Consider the following 18,717-nt stretch of genomic DNA (forward strand, 5'->3'; position numbering starts at 1 on the left):
ACGTTCTATTTTAAAAGTGTGGCATAGAGATTCCCACCAGAAAGTATAATTTAACCGATCCCAGTTTTACCAGTTCCTCAAAATAAGTTGCATGGCAAACCCTGTCATAATGAAGAGAAGTTTATTATTATGGGAAGATATTTGGCTTTTAGCCCTCTTTAACGTGCCAAAAAGCATGGTATCGTAAGTCGATGCCACTGGATTTTCCAATAATTTATTCACTTGACCCCAAATGAATCTCCAAAATTTAAGTATCATGGGAAAATAGAACAGCAGATGATCTAATGTCCCTACATCGAGATGACAATGCCAACATCTATTGGACTTAGAACTATCCAATTTCTGTAAACAAACAGGGGTCCAAAAAGATCTATGTAACAAAAAAAAAAAAAAAAAAACATGATTGTCTCTTAGATGCAGATGCCATACATCTCATCCTCCAAGTCTAAATTCGTGGCCATTGAGATGCAGAAATCTGAAGTTTTATCTCAATGCTCCAAATGTCACGAAAACCTTCTTATTCAAAAATTCAGATATTAATTTATACCACTGGGCGGCATGATGTCCCAGGAAATCTGTCTGGAAGCCTTGATATCTTTGAAAAAGAACCGAATATAAATGATAATTAATATTTTCTCTGCATACAGTGTGCTTTGTGTTTTTTTAATTTTGTGGTTATCATGTATTAATAAGATTATATTGTGTGTATATGAAAACTGGATAGAAGAAATTGCATTACAATTAGTATTGTTATTGTGGGGGTGGAGTCAGGGGCAGAGTTTGGGCCGGTCTGGGGCAAACAAAAAAGCATTCTGCTGCCTATGTTTCCAACAATGGTGTGTTAAAGATCCTGTGGAGCCTGAGAGGTCTCCCTTTCAGTGGTCCTGGTTTTTCTTCAGGTGGGCCTAGAAACAGGTTTAGCATAGCCTCCCTTAAAGTTCAGGTTGCAGGCTTTTCATGTTTTAGAGCGCGCAGCGGCGCTAGTTCACTTACTGCTCATCCAGTTGTGTCCAGGTTTCTGAGAGAGGCACTTCATTTGCAACCTCCCTTGCATCTTCCTTTCCCTTCGTGGAATCTTAACATTGTTTTACAGGGCCTTGGAGAGGCCCATTCGAACCACTGAAGGATGCTTCTCTTCTGGATATGACAGTCAAGACTGTCTTTCAGGTCAGTATGTACATCTGAGTTTCAGGCTTTTTAGAGCAGAGAATTCTTTATATGTATTCTGGATGTGGGAGCTTTCTCAATTCTGTACCTTACTTCCTTTCTACCAAAGGTGGTTTCTACCTTTCATGCCAACCAGGAATTTTGTTTCTCTGCATTTCCTTTCACAGGCTCAGAGCGAAAGGATCAGATCTTGCACAAGTTGGATGTTAGGAAAGGCTTGCTTCACTTTTTGGAGAGGACTAATGATTTCCAACTTTCTGATTGCCTATTTGTCCTGACTGCTGTGCTTTGCCATGGTCAGCCGATGTCCCTTTCTTCAATCACTCAATGGATTCAGATGGCCATTTCCACAACTTACATCGCCCACGGCAAGCAGCAGCCAAATTCGCTTAATGTCCATTCGACTAGAAGTATGGCTGCGTCATGGGCGGAGTCTTACGCAATTCATTCTAATGAACTTTGCAGGGCAGCTACTTGGTCCTCTCTCCATACCTTTACCCATTTTTATCGAGTGGATGTGGCAGCTCATTCTGATTCCACATTTGGGACCTCGGTGTTGAGGGCAGGCTCTTCTATCCCTCCCTAGAGTAGTGTAGTAAGGGAGGGCGGTCCACTCCAGGCGCCATGTTGATGGGATTGCTGACACCCCTCCTCCTCTCTGCCCCCCTGCCTCTTCCCATTCCTCTCCTCCATGCACATGCCCCCTTCCCTTCCCCCATACCTCTAGTTGAAGTTGTTGTTAGTGGCGATCAACAACGTGCTTTTTACAATCCTGCCGGCTCTTCCACTGATGTCATAGGAAGTGACATCAGCAGGAGAGCCAACAGGGTTGTGAGGAGCACGTTGTTAACCATCACGAGCAACAAGTTCAACTAGAGCAGTGGTCTCAAACCCGCGGCCCGGGGGCCACATGCGGCCCGCCAGGTACTATTTTGAGGCCCTCGGTATGTTTCTCATAATCACAAAAGTAAAATAAAACAGTTTCTTGATCATATGTCTCTTTAGCTAAAAATTACAATATTATTATTAAGACTTAACCAAAAGGAAAGATTTATTAACTATAAAGAGTTTTACCTCATGCAAAATTGTCATTTCTTTAATAAGACATTAACTATTTTTTCTGAGGCCCTCAAAATACCTACAAATCCAAAATGTGGCCCTGCAAAGGATTTGAGTTTGAGACCACTGAACTAGAGGTAAGGGGGGAATGGAAGGGGGTGCACACGTGGCAGGTGGGATCGGGGAAGGAGATGAGGGTGGGGGGTGGGCATCACCGCCCCAAGCACCTCTCACCCTAACTATGCCACTGCCTCCCTAGATATTACCATTGCTTTGGTACGTCACCTAGCATATTGAATCCAGAAGAGACGTAACAGAATGGAAGATTAGGTGTATACCTTCGATAATCTTTCTGTTAGTCCCTGTAGGATTCCATATGACCCGTCCTCTCTGTATACACTCAGTTGTTTGGAATAAGAACATTAGAATTGCTGCTGCTGGGTCAGACCAGTGGTCCATTGTGCCCAGCAGTCCGCTCACGCAGCTGCCCTTAGGTCAAAGACCAGTGCCCTAACTGAGATTAGCCTTACCTGTGTACATTCTGGTTCAGCAGGAACTTGTATAACTTTGTCTTGAATCCCTGGAGGGTGTTTTCCCGTATAACAGCATCCGGAAGAGCGTTCCAGTTTTCTACCACTCTTTGGGTGAAGAAGAATTTCCTTACGTTTGTACGGAATCTATTCCCTTTTAACTTTAAAAAGTGCCTGCTTCTTTCTGCCTTGATTCTTCTTACAGGCTTGAACGCTTTCCAGCCAGTTGACAGATCTTGCGGGGAGTTTTCTGTGTATATGCCTTTCTTGGAGTGCTCGTTGCACACTGCAGATTAGTTCTATATTGTTCCTCAGGTTTCAGGTTTATTTAAAATTTGATATCGATTATAATACTTCTAAGAGATGTACATTTAAAAAACAGGAATACAATATTACAAATTAAGACTATAGACAAGATCAAATAAGGACCAACATGATACAAAATAATCAGAGATAGAACTACAATAATTATAGGAAAGAAACAGGTGTGGGAAATACAAATTGGTTTAACAGGAGAAATGTCTGGAGCCTCCTGTAATTTATATTTCTTTAGAAAATGATGTTATTCAATTGAATATTTATTTATTTATTGAGAAATTTATATACCACATACAACTATGCGGTTTCCATACCACTTACATAAAATCTTGTTTCCCTCCGATTATCACATATAACATAGACATATCTAAACAGGGACATCATTAATTGTTCCTGTTATAATAGGGTTAGAGCAAAAATTCAATCAATTCAGAAATACAAACTTTTAGTTTTCAAAGGTGTCTTTGTATAGAAAGGACTTCAGGAAGCTCGTGAATCTATCAAGATTTCGTTCTCCTCTGAGAAAAGAAGGCAAAGTATTCCATAACTGCGGAGCATATATTTTAAATATGAGGTTCATTTCATAAATAATGCACACTAATTAATTTACATGTTTTATTTTTTTTATCAAGTATTTCTTTACAATCCTTTAATATAGTCTCCCTGCTTTGCAATGACCGAGTCCCAACATCCAGGAAGCTTCATTATTCCATCCAAGACACTGTTTTTGATCAGTTGCCGAATGGCTCAGGTACCAGCAGAAGAAAGCTCTTCCAGAGATGCAAAACAATGTCCACGCATAGGTTGTTTCAACTTTGGAAAAAGGTCAAAGTCTGGTGGACTCATATCTGGACTGTAGGGAGCATGAGGTAACACCTCCCAGCCGTATTCGCGTAGTTTTTCAATGACAAGTGGAGAGCTCCATCTTCCCCATGACCAAAAAAATTATGACAAGCTCAATCAAAAGTCAAACAAATGATGATTTTTGCTTATGATCATGAAGGCATCATCATCACAGACAAAGTTCCATGTGGAAGAAGTTTCACGGCAGTGTATTACCATGATTTTTTGCAAAAAATACCCAGAAAAATGCACAAAACTCATCCTCAGTTGCTCTTGGCTGGGCCACTTATTCTTCACAACAATGCCAGCTGGCACATAAGGAATGTTGTCATTGAAAAACTAAGCAAATATGGCTGGGAGGTGTTACCTCATACTCCCTACAGTCCAGAAATGAGTCCACCAGACTTCGACTTTTTTCCAAAGTTGAAACAACCTATGTGTGGACATCGATTTGCATCTCTGGAAGAGCTTTCTTCTGCCGGTACACGAGCCATTCGGCAAATGAACAAAAATGATGCCTTGGATGGAATAATGAAACTTCCAAGACGTTGGGACTTGGTCATTGCAAAGAAGGGAGACTATATTGAAAGACTGTAAAGAAATACTTAAAAAAAAAATAAAACATGTAAATTTAAAAAAATAGTGTGCATTATTTATGAAATGACCCTCGTATTTCATTTCTTCTAGTATTAATTATTTTTAAAGAGGTGATTTTAAGCAAATTTTGGTCTATGGATCGTAAGGTCCTGAATGGTGTATTTGGGATTAAGAGTTTGTCTAGAAATGCTGGTAGATTTGACTGTTGAGTTTTTAAACAGAGCAGTATAATTTTATATTTAATTCGATGGGAAATTGGCAACCAGTATGCATTTTGTAGAAGAGTCATTACATGGTCGAATTTTTGAGAGTTTGTGATGAGTTTTATAGATGCATTCTGGATTTACTGTAATCAGCTTGGAAAAGAGACGGCTGAGGGGGAGATATGATTGAAGTCTACAAAATCCTGAGTGGAGTAGAATGGGTACAAGTGGATCGATTTTTCACTCCATCAAAAATTACAAAGACTAGGGGCCACTCAATGAAGTTACAGGAAAATAATTTTAAAACCAATAGGAGGAAATTTTTTTTCACTCAGAGAATAGTTAAGCTCTAGAACACATTGCCAGAGGTTATGGTAAGAGCGGATAGCGTAGCTGGTTTTAAGAAAGGTTTGGACAAGTTCCTGGAGGAAAAGTCATAGAAACATAGAAAGATGACGGCAGAAAAGGGCTATAGCCCATCAAGTCTGCCCACTCTACTGTCCCACCCCATTAAGTCAGAGTGCTACTCGACCTACGTAGAGATCCCACGTGGATGTCCCATTTATTCTTAAAGTCGAGCACGCTAGTGGCCTTGATCACCTGCACCGGTAGTTTGTTCCAGTGATCCACCACCCTTTCTGTAAAGAAGTACTTCCTGGTGTCACCACCAAATCTCCCTCCTCTGAGTTTGAGCGGGTGCCCTCTTGCGACTGAAGGTCCCTTAGGAAAGAATAGGTCGTTTTCCACCTCGACACAACCCGTAACGTACTTAAATGTCTCAATCATGTCACCCTTCTCCCTGCGCTCCTCCAGAGAGTAGAACTGCAACTTGCCCAGTCTTTCCTTGTATGAGAGACCCTTGAGTCCGGAGACCATCCTAGTGGCCATTCGCTGGACTGACTCAGCTCGAAGTATATCTTTACGGTAATGTGGCCTCCAGAATTGCATACAGTACTCCAGATGAGGTCTCACCATGGTTCTGTACAGTGGCATTATGACTTCAGGTTTACGGCTGTCGAAGCTTCTATTGATACATCCCATCATCCGCCTTGCCTTTGATGAGGCTTTCTCTACTTGTTTGGCAGCCTTCATGTCTGCACTGATGATTACTCCCAAGTCCCGTTCTTCTGAGGTCGTAGCTAGTGTTTCTCCATTCAAGGTGTATGTTCTGCATGGATTTCTGCTGCCGAGATGCATCACCTTACACTTCTTTGAGTTGAAGCCCAGCTGCCATGTTGAGGACCAGTTTTCCAACTTGATCAGATCCTGCGCCATACCATCCGTGAGATCGCTTTCACCTACTATATTACACAGTTTGGCGGCGTCGGCAAACAGTGCTACTTTTCCCTGAAGCCCTCGGGTCAAGTCCCTTATGAATATGTTAAAAAGGGATGGTCCCAGGACTGAGCCCTGCGGCACTCCGCTAGTCACCTCCGATGTCTTAGAGAGGGTGCCATTGACCACCACCCTCTGAAGTCTTCCACTCAGCCAATCATTGACCCATGCCGTTAGTTTCTCACCTAACCCCATCGATTTCATCTTGTTTAATAGTCTACGGTGTGGGACACTGTCAAACGCTTTACTGAAATCCAAGTACACTAAGTCCAGAGACTCTCCCGAGTCTAGCTTTCCTGTCACCCAGTCAAAGAAGCTGATAAGGTTGGATTGGCATGACCTGCCCCTAGTGAATCCATGTTGACAGGGATCCCTCAGATTCCCCTCATCCAATATCGTGTCTAATTTCCCTTTAAGTAGAGTTTCCATGAGTTTACACACTATTGATGTGAGTCTTACTGGTCTGTAATTCGCAGCCTCCGCTCTGCAACCCTTTTTGTGCAGAGGAACAACATTGGCAGTTTTCCAGTCCAGGGGGACTCTCCCCGTACTTAGGGAGAGATTGAAGATCACGGCTAACGGTTCCGCTAAAACATCGCATAGCTCTCTGAGCACTCTTGGGTGCAGATTGTCCGGTCCCATGGCTTTGTTCACCTTGATTCTTGACAGTTCTTTGTAAACATCAGCTGGTGTGAACTCAAACTTCTGAAATGGGTCATCCATGCTTTGCTTTGCATCCAGCCGAGGCCTGTGCCCTGGTGCCTCGCAGGTAAAGACTGAACAGAAGTAATCATTCAGTAGTTTGGCTTTATCGGTTTCCACATAATTCCCGTCTGGCGTTCTAAGGCGTACTATCCCGTTTGTGTTCTTTTTCCTGTCGCTAATGTATCTGAAGAAGGATTTGTCCCCTTTCTTGATGTTCTTCGCTAGAGTTTCTTCCATACGAAGTTTGGCCTCCCTGACTGCTGTTTTGACCGCTGCAGACTTTGGCCTGTATTCAATTTTTGCTTCTTTTTCCCCCATGCGTTTGTATGATAGAAATGCTCTTTTCTTCTCCTTGACGAGGTATGATACCTCATCTGTGAACCATTTGGGTTTCCTTTTTCTTTGTTGTTTGGTTACCGATTTTATGTAGCGGATAGTTGCCTCATGAAGGGTCGATTTCAAGGTTGACCACATAGCTTCCACATTATCAGTTACTTCTTGAACCTGCAGCGTCTGGTAGGCGAAATCTTCCATGCGTGCGAAGTCAGTGCCCCTGAAATTGAGTACCCTTGTTTTTGTTTGTGATCTAGGGAAGCCTTTCTTAAGGTTAAACCATACCATGTTATGGTCACTGGTGGCTAGCGTCTCTCCCACCGAGACGTCCGAGACGCTTTCCCCATTGGTAAGTACCAGGTCCAGGATGGCCTGGGCCCTAGTGGGCTCTAGTACCATTTGTTTGAGCCGTACTCTCTTCATGGACGTTAATATCCTCCTGCTGTCACAAGTTGTCGCTGATAGTGTGTTCCAGTCTACATCAGGCATGTTGAAGTCTCCTAATAGAACAGCCTCCCCCCGTAAGATGATATTCTCAATGTCTTCAATTAATTCTGCGTCCTTTTCCTCCGATTGTCTCGGAGGTATGTATACCACACCAAGGTACAGGCATTTTTCTCCACCTCTGGCCAAGTTTACCCAGATGGATTCCCCAGTATACTTGACATCTGTGATCCTGGTTGTCTTAATGTTCTCTTTGATATAAAGTGCTACCCCACCACCTAACTTACCCTCTCTATCTTGTCTAATGAGGTTGTATCCTGGTATGGTTATATCCCACCCATGAGAGTCTGTGAACCATGTTTCGGATATTGCTACTATGTCTATGTCTGCATTGACTATTTCTGTTTCTAGTTCTAGAAATTTATTCCCTAGGCTGTGTGCGTTAACATACATAGCTCTGCACTCTTTCTGTTTGCTAAGCTCCTGTTGTGAGCCACCCGTTTGAGTCAAATTGTCACCTAGCGATTCGTTTACAGTAAGGGTACTTACCTCAGACCTAGAAGCGTAATGTTGGTTCGCTACATCAGGATTGTTACTTACTGCTCTGGTGTAAAAGTGGGTACCCACCCCCGACTTACCTAGTTTAAAGCCCTTCGAAGTAGGTGGGCTAGTCTGTGTCCGAAGACATTCTTACCTCTGTTGGTCAGGTGTAGTCCGTCTGGTCCCTGTAGTCCCTGTAGTGTCTCTCCGTGATTCAGGAATCCGAAGTTCATCTCCTGGCACCATCGTTGTAGCCACTCATTCGTCTTCAGGATGCGTTCGTCCCTGTCCCTTCCTCTGCCCCTAACAGGAAGAATGGAAGAGAATACTACCTATGCTCCTATCTGCTTCAGCCTCTTTCCCAGATCTCCGAAGTCTCTTGCTATGTCCTCCAGGGTGTTCTTGGCAGTGTCATTCGTTCCGACGTGGATGAGCAGCATGGGGAAGTGGTCCTGGGGCCTGAGAAGTCTATCGAGACAGGTGGTCACGTCTCTTATTCTGGCTCCGGGCAGACAGCAGACTTCCCTCGACTGCATATCCGGTCTGCATATTGGTCCCTCGGTGCCCCTCAACATGGAGTCCCCAATGGCTATTACTCTACGCTTCTTTTGGGGGTGTCGATCCATCGTCCCCGGAGATGGAGAAGTGTGTTGATCCTGGTCCACGTCGGTAGTCTCTTCCTGCAAGACCTGGAATCTGTTCTTCAGGCTCAGCTGTGGAGTCGATGTGGAGCTGCCCTGGTGAGAGAAAGAGTGAGAAGGTGAGGAGATTGTAAATGGGGGGGGGGGGTGTTTCCTACGTTTACCTGTGGAGGACGTCACTAACTGCCAGGAGTCAGTGTCTCCATCCATAGTCTGTTATTGAGAAAGACATGGGGGAAGCCACTGCTTGCCTTGAATCGGTAGCATGGAATATTGCTACTCCTTGGGTTTTGGCCAAGTATTAGTGACCTGGATTGGCCACCGTGAGAACGGGCTACTGGGCTGGATGGACCATTGGTCTGACCCAGTAAGGCTATTCTTATGTCTTAGTTGAATCTGGGCTGCATTTGTGCCTGTTTATCGCTTGTTTTGGGGTTTTGGTTTTTTTTTTAAAATCTTTATTGATTTTCAAACTTTGACAGTGCAATACAATTAATTGAACATAAAATACTCCATAGAATGCATTATTAATTACACAATACATAAAACAATCATTTTCTCCCACCCTCCTCCCAATTATGAATACATTAAGACATATTATGTGACTACAATATTATAATTAAGTAATTTGAATCCTCAAAATACACTTATCTCTCCCCACCCACCCACCCTGGATGTGTATGGAAATCTAAGAAAAGGAGAAATACATGACCATTATTGTGATGTAACAAATGTCGTCAATGGGCTCCACACTTTATTAAATGAATTACTAACCCCCAAACATTCTACATTCATTCTCTCAGATTTATATGTGGTACACACATTTGCCCACCAAAATGCATAATTAGGTCTGTCATGGTTCTTCCAGTTACGTGTGATCATTTGGACAGCTATTCCCTTCATGATCAAGAAAAGACGGCTTTTATATTTGTCCAAAGTAGGCTTAACGTGTAGTAACGTACCACAAATTATGGCTTCATAAGTTAAGGGAATAGATGACTGAAGAATAAGATTTATTTGTCCCCAAATTGACCTCCAGAAATTAAGTATCAATGGACAAAAATATAACAGATGATCCAGAATCCCTATATTAATATGACAATGCCAGCATCTATTAGACTTAGAACTGTCTAGTTTTGTAAATGTACTGGGGTCCAAAAAATCCTATATAATAAAAATAACCATGTTTGTTTCATAGATGCTGATGCTGTACATTTCAACCTCCAAGTCCAAATTCGTGGCCAACGATATACAGAAATATACTGTTTTGTCTCGATTCTCCAAATGTCTCTAAGACTATTTTTTTGGCTTCTTATTTAAAAATTCAGAAATTAATTTGTACTACTGGGCGGCCTGATGTCCTATTAAATCTGTCTTGTAGCAAAGGATCTGCAAGCTATAATAAGTGTTTAAGTTTTTCCATTCAGGGAACCCACTCTGAATAGCCTGCTTCAACTGCAACCACCTATACTGTTGAGACTTTAAAATGCCATATGATTGTTACAGCCGTGAAAAATCAAGCAGTTTTCCATTAGATAAAACATCATCCAATGTCCGAATGCCTGCCTGCATCCAATGCTTCAAGGAGATCCCAGCACCATCTACTTGAATCTTGGAGTTTAACCATAAGGATTGAAAAGTAGATTTCATTATAGGAATATCTGTTATTTATTAATAAATTTAATTGTTTTCCATGTGTCCAATATTATAATGTTGTCCTTAGCATATCTAGGTATTCTGATACTTAATACATGAGATAGTCACATAGGGGACATAATTTTCTATTCTAGGTACAACCAATCTGGGAGATGCTCCATGAGTTCAGGGAGGATCCAATGCATTCCTTGGCACATTATATATCGCTGTTTATCGCTTGTTAATATTTTGTAGAGCAAACCAGTTAAAGAATTATTTATGTTGCTGGGGATCCTTCCCCTTGTCATGGATTTGTCCATGTATGTTGTATGGCTTTGGGACTTAACTGGATATGTTTGCTAGCTCTCAGGCTAAGGGGGTGGAGCATGTGCTCAGAAAGGTTCGTGATTTCTGCAGCTTCTGGATTGCGGGTTGTGATTGAACACCTAACGTATGGAATCCTACAGGGAATAACAGAAAGAACATTATCGAAAGTATAAACCTAATCTTCTAATGGAACCATTGATCCTATGGGAAAAGGGGGGTTTGGTTCCTGTGATCCTGTTTATTGTACACGTTTACTACCTAACATCATAAACTAATCATTTTGTATAAGAGAAAGGGTAAGGGACTTGATATACTGCCTTTCTATGGTTGCAATCAAAGTGGTTTACATATATATATACATATATATATATATACATACTGTAGGCATTATTTTGTATCTGGAGCAATGAAAGGTTAAGTGACTTGAGGAGTTGCAGTGAGAATAGAACCCAGTTCTCCAGGTTTTCAGGCCACTGAACTAACCACTAGTAAAGAACATCTTGCTTATTATATTGTGCATTTTATAAATGCATTGTATATACTGTTTTATTTTCTTGTTAAAGTATAGTATGTACAGTCTTTTGATGTAACAATACTTATGCACAGCTCTATGAATATCTTTGTTCTCCAGGGGTCCAGGGGTCACATGATGTGTACGGTCTGAGCAAGATGCCGCGAGGTGCAGCTTCTGGAGCCGCTTTGCTTATTTTGCTATTTCCCCTGGCCTTTCTGCCTGGACTGGTTTTGAACGATCATTATTCCGTTTCTAAAGGTCAGAGGTATCGAACTACATTTCTAGCAACTTAATTCTGTGGGTTATGCCGCATAAGGGAGCATGTAGTTATCGCTCCACTACAAGCCAGAACGCAAACAAGATGGCAGAAAACACGCCCAATAACGTACCTACTTCTCTACCTTATACAATGCACCTTAGTGAAGCTGCGGTGTTGGAGCTTAAAAAACATCTTACCGCCATTATGAATGACAAAATGTCGGGATTACAAACTACCGTCCAATAAGTTAAATAATAATAACTTTATTATTTTATACCACCATAACCAAAAGTTCTAGGTGGTTTACACTAAAAAGAGCTGGACAATCAGTGAAATACAATAATACAGTAGAAAATGCAAATATTTGTAAAATAGAATTTCAATAATAAAACTCACTAAGTAATAAACTTAGTGGATTGCTGCTCAATAAAGACAGCATGAGCGCATTCAACAACAGAGTTCTGCAGTTAGAGGATTGAATCGTTCAGCACAAAGTGATGACTGACTACCTCACCACCAGAATGCAGGTCCTGGAGTGCATGGTTCAGCAGTTTTCCGAGCACGTGGAGGACCAGGAGAATTGAGTGCGCTGGAGCAACTTAAGGGCAGTGGGCATACCAGAAACATTAAAGAAGGGAGAACTGCGCTCATGGCTTGAAATCTGGTTGCTGACAGCACTCCTGATGGGCGAATGGCCTGCCACAATGCACATTGAGCGAGAACACAGAATTGGGCAGTGCAGAGACAATGACTCTAGATCTTGGCTTGTGATCATGAGATTTCTTAATTATGCTGACAAAGAAAATATTTTTCACAGATACTTGGAGCATAAACAGCTAAGTTATGAGAATCACTTGGTCCTGCTGTTTCAAGATTTCTCTTCGGTGGTTGCAGCACGCCGGAAAGCGATGGCCCCTTACTGCTTGGCCCTCTACAAACATGGATTAAGGGCGATTTTTCAATAACCGGCTCAAGCGCGGCTTGCTTATCATGGGAAGAATCTTTCTTTTGACAAACTGCAGGACTTGGAGATTTTGTTAAATTACCCCTGGAGGAAACAGGGGGGACAGTGATTAAACCCGGAGTCTAAACATTTGACCATGGCTGATCTTATGGTACTTTTAGGGTGAGGAGTTGCCTGATTTGAACTATTGCCGCTGGCTCTGCTGATAGTGGCATTCAGCTAACCAGTGCTGACTTAATATTGTGCTGTGTGTGGACCAATTGGCTGGCTCTTCTCACAATCAGTCTCATTTGTCATCCTAAGTTTCCTTGCATTTTATTATACCAGCGTGCAGGAGGCAGCCTCAGCTGTTCTTTGTTGGATGGGAAAATATTGGGCATAATTCTAGGATTATACTTGTTGTAAATATTCTAAGTGCTAGCGTGCATAGCTGTTTTTCTATGCGGTGTGTGTGTGTGTGTGTGGGGGGGGGGGCACTTCTTTGTGATTGCTTCAGTATGTTTAATATAGGAACTGGGAGGAGGATGAGAGGGGTGATTTGCAAATCTGATAGGACAGTTTTTTCCTTGGTTGGTTTGGGAATGTGTGGTGATGGATGTGAGTGTGTGCGTGAGTGAGTGGAAGGGGGAGGGAGAATGTTGCTTGCAGGGATTGTTGGACTCAGAAGTGTGGGGGGGGGGGGGTTGTCCTCCTATATGTGGAAGGGAGGTCTAGTTGGGGGATCCATGTCCTTAGACCACTTTGGATATACTGGTTTGTCAAGGTATTCACTTTCCTGACCATGGTTAAGCTCAAGGTAATATCTTTGAATGCAGATGGTATTCATTCCCCAGTACAACGCACCAAACTACTGTCTATGTTACGTAAGCTACAGGCCAATATTGTATATTTAGAGGAAACTCATCTTTCTGTGACTTAACATGCCAAGCTGAAAACAGGGTAGGTGGGAGATATGTGGTCTTCCTCCTTTAATGGGAGGCAGAGAGGCGTAGCTATCCTAGTGCATAAAAAATTACCATGTCCACAAGGTCATTACAGACAAAAATGGTTGATATGTAGTAGAGCTCTGGGCTGTGCCAGTGATATTCTGTAACATATATGTTCCTAATGTGTATCAACATAGCTTTTACACTGATTCAGTGGCTATTGTGTTTGCTTACCCATCCAATAAATGTCTCTTTGGGGGGGGGGATTTTAATTTTGTTGCCAATCCGGCATTGGATTGTAAACCACCTAGATCGGGGGATGCCCAGCATGAGTCTAAGGGGATGAATTTTCTTATGCACCAGCTGGGGGGGGGGGGGAGGGTGGATGCTTGGAGGATCTTACATCCTGATGAGCAAGACTATGCATTTTTTCTTATCCGCATAATATGTTTGCGAGGCTTGATTACCTACTCCTCAGACTCTTTTGTCTAGTGTCAGAGAGGCACAGATAGAAGAGTCTAATGTGTCAGATCATGCTCCGATATCCCTCATCCTACATCTACTCAATAAAGACCAAGATAGAGTGTGGAAACGACCTCCATATTTATACAGGGATAAAGATTTCCATATTTTTCTTAGAGCCAAATTCCAGGAATATTTACAGGATAACTCTCCGGCTATATATTGGGAAGCCGCAAAGATAGTTCTTAGGGGCCATATCATATCTTACATAGCTGGAAAACAGAAAGCCAAAGAATGTACCCTTCTGCAACTTTCTCACGAGTTGCAATTGTTTTGTAAATTTCATGTTCACAGGTTAGATGAAGCTACTAAGCATAATATATTTCAGATTTTTAAAGAGATAGATCAGATCCTGACCTCTAGAGCAGAGCAAAATATATATTTTCAGCGCTTTAAACTATACTCTATAGATGGGGAGGGAAAACAGGGAAGGTGTTAGCCAATTTAGTATGACCACCCCATAAGCAACAACTCATAGGGACACTCAGGGAACCCGCCATACTGATAATCCCTGTTTCGCTCCCTCGCTGCATCAGGGGTTTAATTCCAATTTCTCAAAAATCAGCAGGGTGTTAGCAATCCAAAACGATCAGAATGGATTTCAAAGAGCCTTCAAGCAAATATATTTAGACGAATGTCATAGGCAACTTACACCAGGATATGCATTTGAAAAGGCACAGTTTAAATCACCACTGCCAAGTAAATAGTAAAGCTGGGCTGGGCCTGTTCCCGCAGAAACACAAGCCTTTAGCGTTTTTACAAATGAATGCCAACCATCGACGTCCTTCTAGACTGTCACATGGGAATGCCGCAGATTGTTCTGGATTGCTAACACCCTGCTGATTTTTGAGAAATTGGAATTAAACCCCTGACGCATTGAGAGAACAAAACAGGGGTTATCCTTGTTGGGTGTGTGGGATAGAAGCATTCTGTGTGATAGCCTAGAAGCATTCTGTGTGATAGCTTAAAAGGACGTCGAAGGCTGGCGTTCGTTTGTAAAAATGCTGAAGGCTTGTGTTTCTGCGGGAACAGATAAGTCCCAGCTTTACTATTTACTTGGCAGTGGTGATTTAAACTGTGCCTTTTCAAATGCATATCCTGATGCAAGTTGCCTATGATATTCATCTAAATATATTTGCTTGAAGGCTCTTTGAAATGCCTTCATATTAATGAAGTCATTGGACATTTGACAACAGTGACCCTTTGGGAGAGCTTTTTCCAGAGTGAGAGTAGAGTTTTTTTCTTTAAAACCCATGAAGCTCAACTGAGGGTTTTTTTTCTCTCCTCTCCTCATTAATTTTGGGTTTTTTTTCCAATATATTTTTGAATGACTGGCATCTGATAGGAGCATTTGTTGCAAGTCATTTTTGAAGCAGGCTTCTTTTCTAAATTATAGTGATTTCAATTACCCCAACATTGACTAGTTTAAATGTTACATCTGGGAGTGCTAGGGAGGTAAAATTCCTAGATGTCATAAATGACTGCTTCTTGAGCAAGTGGTCTGGGAACTGACAAAAGGGGGAGCTATTTTAAATTTTAGTGGAATTCAAGGCATAGTGCAGGCATAGTATAGATTTTAGTGGAATTCAAGGCATAGTACAGGAGTTAACTGTGTTGGATCCGCTGGGAAACAGTGATCAAAACGTGATCAAATTTGAGCTAATACCGAACCATCTGCTCCTGGGAGACTGTCAGCTTTCCCCCTTATCTCAGTTTAAAAGCTGCTCTATCTCCTTTTTAAACATTAGCACCAACAGCCTGGTTCCATCCCAGTTAAGGTGGAGTCCATCCTTTTGGAACAAGCTCCCCCTTTCCCAGAAGGTTGCCCAGTTCCTAACAATTCTAAATCCCTCATCCCTGCATCATCGTCTCAACCATGCATTGAGATTTCGGAGCTCTGCCTGCCTCTTGGGTCATGTGTGTGGAACTGGAAGCATTTCTGAAAATGCTATCCTGGAGGATCTGGATTTCAGCTTTCTAGCTAAGAGACATAGGGCTCCTTTTACAAAGGCGTGATAGGGCCTTAACGCACGGAATAGCGTGCGCTAGCTGCTACCGCCTCCTTTTGAACAGGCAGTAGATTTTTGGCTAACACGGACTAATCTGGTGTGTGCGCTAAAACGCTTAGCACGCCTTCATAAATGGAGCCCTAAATTTGGCTTCCAGAACTTCCCTCCTACATTTTCCTATGTCATTGGTACCTACATGTACCAAGACAGCTGGCTCCTCCCGAGCATTATCTAAAATCCTATCTATGTGAAATATGAGGTCCGCCACCTTCACACCAGGCAGGCAAGAGACTAGGTGATCCTCATGCCCATCAACCACCCAGCTATCTATATGCCTAATGATCAAATCAGCAACTACAACGGCTGGCCTAACTTTTCCCTCCTGGACAGAAGCCCCAAGAGACACATCCTCAGTGCAAGAGGATATTGCATCCCCTGGTGGACAGGTCCTAGCTACAAGATTATTTCCTACTTCACTAGGGTGATGCTCTCCTTTTAGGAGACCTCCCTCCTCCAATGCAGCACAAGGGCTACCAGACTGGAGGTGAGACTTCTCTAAAGCATCCCTGTAGGTCTCCTCTATGTACTTCTCTGTCTCCCTCACCTCCTCCTAGTGGGAATTGAACTCACCACCTCAGCGTGCTGAGGCTGCTGCTCTAACCACTAGGCCACTCCTGTACTATTAGCCCTAAGTGACCATAGTGGCTTTCACACATGGCCTCCTGCATCCTGATTTATGCAAATGAGGACCCAGAATGAATCTCTGCACATGACCCTGCACCCCACATGGGCTGCTCACAGAAAGTTTTCCAGAAGTCTCAACACATACTGTGCTATTCATCCTCTGTGGTAATCAGGAGCCAAACTGGCTATTAGCACAGTTCTAAAGTCTTGTTGAGGGCCCAGTATGGGACATTTATTTACTTGTTTTATATCCCATCCTTCCCAAAGGGCTCAGAATGGGTTATAAGGTATCACAACCTCAAACCATATAAGCATTAAGGAGATGAAAGTGTTGCTGGCCTGGGAGTCTCCAAAACACTCTACCATTGTTGAAGTGGCACCAAATGTCACTTCTGTGTGGTCAGACCTTTCTCTTCCTCACCTCATATGCAAGATGAATAGACAACCCAGAAAGAGTGAGCTCGGCCAAAATTTGCCAATCTCTACACAGAAACACTTCTTTCTTGATGCTGGCAGCCTGTTAGTACTTCTCTGACTTCATCTCAGTATTTTTGGACCTAAAGGCAAGTTTGAAGGTGGACTATGGGAAGAAGGAGAGAGTGGCAGATGTTGGAGTTTGAGGGTGAGGTGGGGTATCGTAGCAGTGATGACACCTGGCAGAAGCAGTTTGGCCTGATGAGTACCAAGAAGGCAGGAGGAAATGGGTCTGTGGGCTGTAGTTTGAGGACTTCTTCACTAATCATACCTGAATGCATTAGAAGAAATATATGCTGATCTGTAAAGTTAATTGTATGCTTGTGATTATCTCTAAAATCACCAGTGGCATTTGGTATGTTCTCAAGTTTTCTTTAACACTTTAAAAAAAATACCCTCAACGCACCCCTTTTACAAAGCTACTGTCTATATATTTGCTGCGAGTGAATCGCTACCGCAGCAAAAGGAGCCCAGATTTTAAAGTATACTGTATACAAGTAGCACTAGACCAAAGATTTGGAATCATGAAATGCCTCACACTTTCACTTCTCAAATGTTGTTCTTGCAAAACATTTCCTTTGCCCTAGCTTGAGAAGATTAGGTTTTTAAATGATAGTACAACTAAGTCCTGAAGGGGTATGATAACAAAAACGTTATCAGAACTGCTGTTGAAGACTTAGTCCTAAGACCTAAAAAAAAAATGTAGACTATTGACTGTAGGGCCATTTCCGGTTTATCCATTTTCCGTTTCCCAGAACTGCCAACCTAAATGCACGTCGAGGTTATTACGTCAGAAATCAGAACAGTAAAGCAATGCAGAAGGAAAAAGGCGACCCAGTGAAGGTCGGCGGGAAGACATTCCTCTGACGTCACAGGCGCTGCGACCGTATCGCTGTCTGGGATTGGCTGCGGAGGCAGACTGGGTTCTCCGAAAGTCGAACGCAGGGGAAAGGAAGGGGGCGGGGGAGCGAGACAATAAGAAAGGCTGAGGAGGGCAGTGCACCTTTAACAGCGGCGTTTCAGCCTGTGCGTGAGCGTCCTCCCGGCAGGAACGGCTCTAGTCAGCGCGTGAGCGGCACTAGCAGCGGCGTCCCGCTGTTATATTGACCGCGGCCCACACGCTTCCGCTTTAAGGACTGTGAAAAACATAAGCTTATTTCTTATATATACATATATATATTTGTAGTTTTTATATATATATACACACACGCACATATACATACATACATATAGATACTTGCACGCTCCAACTACATCCAAGCTTATTTATACATCCATAAGCGCGCGGGCGGTGCTGGAAGCCGTCGCCACCCTTGGCCTGCCCAGGCTTTCTTCTGCGCCGGATCGGCTGCCTGTGACCGGGTGGTTTAGGTGAGTGTATCCGAGAGGAGGACACAATCAAGGGGTGCGGAGAGTATCTGGTCGACTCTTTGTGTGTACAGTATTACTGGTCTCTCCTTGTGGATGTGGCGCTTTATGTGTCTTGTGGCCTGCCCCATTTCTCTCTCTCCCTCCCCCCCCCCCCCCCGACTCGACAGCGGATTGTACGCCTTTGTCTGGCCCCTGGGTAACATTAACGGGGGATTGGCGCACCCCCCGGCTGCTGGAGGGGGGGGGGGGAGGAGAGAGAGAGAGGAAGAGTGTAAAGCTTCCAGCCAGGCCTATTTCTTCGCACGCACTGGTCTCTT

The 18,717-nt window shown here is 43.0% G+C and overlaps 1 protein-coding gene across 2 annotated transcripts in view; it reads left to right on the forward strand.

The window, feature by feature from the left end:
* Window positions 1-17,998: 17,998 nt before the first annotated feature.
* G3BP2 (G3BP stress granule assembly factor 2) overlaps window positions 17,999-18,717 on the forward strand; it is a 156,276-nt gene continuing 155,557 nt past the window's right edge. For both annotated transcript variants that reach the window (XM_033960415.1, XM_033960433.1), the window contains exon 1: window positions 17,999-18,400. The gene's annotated coding sequence lies outside the window, so the exon portion shown is untranslated. The remainder of the gene's footprint in view (window positions 18,401-18,717) is intronic.

Source organism: Geotrypetes seraphini, chromosome 1 (genome assembly GCF_902459505.1).
Source record: "Geotrypetes seraphini chromosome 1, aGeoSer1.1, whole genome shotgun sequence".
Lineage (NCBI taxonomy): Eukaryota > Metazoa > Chordata > Amphibia > Gymnophiona > Dermophiidae > Geotrypetes > Geotrypetes seraphini.